This window comes from Hyalella azteca, unplaced genomic scaffold (genome assembly GCF_000764305.2).
Source record: "Hyalella azteca isolate HAZT.00-mixed unplaced genomic scaffold, Hazt_2.0.2 contig12157, whole genome shotgun sequence".
NCBI classification, from domain to species: Eukaryota; Metazoa; Arthropoda; class Malacostraca; order Amphipoda; family Hyalellidae; genus Hyalella; species Hyalella azteca.
In genome coordinates this window covers 52036-53785 of record NW_025942121.1, presented here as the reverse complement: position 1 = coordinate 53785, position 1750 = coordinate 52036, and positions in this window count along the sequence as shown.

Here is a 1750-nt window from a genome sequence, read left to right as displayed (position 1 = left end):
AAGGCTATATCTATAAATGTAGCGGTAGCGCTGTAGCGGCAAAACCTCGTATCGCTACTTAAATATGTAGCGGGCGCTACCGCTACCGCTACATTGCCTTAAATGTAGAGCCGCTACCGCTACCGCTACAGAAAATGTAGCGGCCGCTAGTAGCGTCCGCTACATGTAGCGCGCTACTGCCCACCTCTGAGTGTCGCTGTGTGTATCCTACCTAGCGGAGTGTAGTTATTCCTTGCTGAGGCTGCGTATGAGCTTCAGGGTTAATTTAAGAGTTAAATAAGTGGCATACAGCTTCGTACTACTCAAGAGGATATGTTTAAGAGCTGAGGACGCTGAAGTGGCAAACGGCTAGTCCAAAATGGCCGCGATGGGGTGAATACTGCGAATTCATCGAGTAGAGTTAAGTTTCGGCTAAGCATAAATTTCCAAGGGTATGAAGTATAGTATTGCGTAGTGATGTCAGCGCCGAATAATAGGCCTGAGGTGGCCTGTCGCCGATTCTTGTACTTCTCTTGACTTGTCCACAGGAAATCTATAAACAGGTCCTTCGACCGGATATTTTCCAAACTGACGACAGTTTGAAATAGCCTCTAGATATCCATCGGGTTCGATATGGTGCTAGGCATTTCAAGTCTGAATATATATTTCTCCATAGCTTTGTCTGGTCTGTTCCTGAACGCATTTATACTTGGAGCGTCAACGATGTAGTCGGGGAGGCTGTTCCACATGTCGGTGATTCGAAGCGAGAAGAAATGTTGTAGCGTGAAAATAAGTTTCAAGTTTAAGCGTTGTAAGATTTATCTAAACTTCTAGATAATTGTGTCTTAATTTGCGAGAAGACATGCATATGGAACATATTGAAATAGAAAAAAAATGTTTTGGCAAGAACGCATGGAAAAGCATTTCAAATAATTTTACTTGCAACACATTGCAGCTTGCAAAATATTATGATTCATGAGTATTGAATGTTGTATTGAATTCATGAGTACACATTCAAATAAAGTTGAGATTCCAAGTTACAACTTTCAAATTAGTTATCGTTGTTATGTTACAATATCTATTTATGAACGATAAGTGTCAGTCAGTACCTAAAAAAATTATATGAGAATACAAACGAGCCCGTAACTATATACAGGGTGCGGCGCGGGAACTTACTTATTTGAATTGCGCGCCACGTGGCGGCCATTAGTCCTAGGAAGGTGGCGCCATGCGCAATATGGTGCGCGGGCTATGAAGTTTTTCGTCCACTCAGTTCAGTTGCGACCATGCAGTGGTCGAGAGAGGAGCGCGCGTTCGCAGTCTCTGTGTACTTTTCTAGTGGCCGGTCTATCGTTGCAACCCAGCGTGCGTTTAGGAGGCAGTTTAATGTCGCGCCCNTTGGCCGGGTGGTTGTGGTGTGCACGATTGGCCGGGTGGTTGTGGTGTGCACGATTGGCCGGGTGGTTGTGGTGTGCACGATTGGCCGGGTGGTTGTGGTGTGCATGATTGGCCGGGTAGTTGTGGTGTGCATGATTGGCCGGGTGGTTGTGGTGTGCATGATTGGCCGGGTGGTTGTGGTGTGCATGATTGGCCGGGTGGTTGTGGTGTGCATGATTGGCCGGGTGGTTGTGGTGCGCATGATTGGCCGGTTGGCCGTGATTGGCCGGATGATTGGCCGTGATTGGCCAGCTGTGGTGTGAATGATTGGATACAGATTTTTCGAACTATGCTGAAATACAATTTGCTGTTCAGATCTGCACCCTTCCTTGGT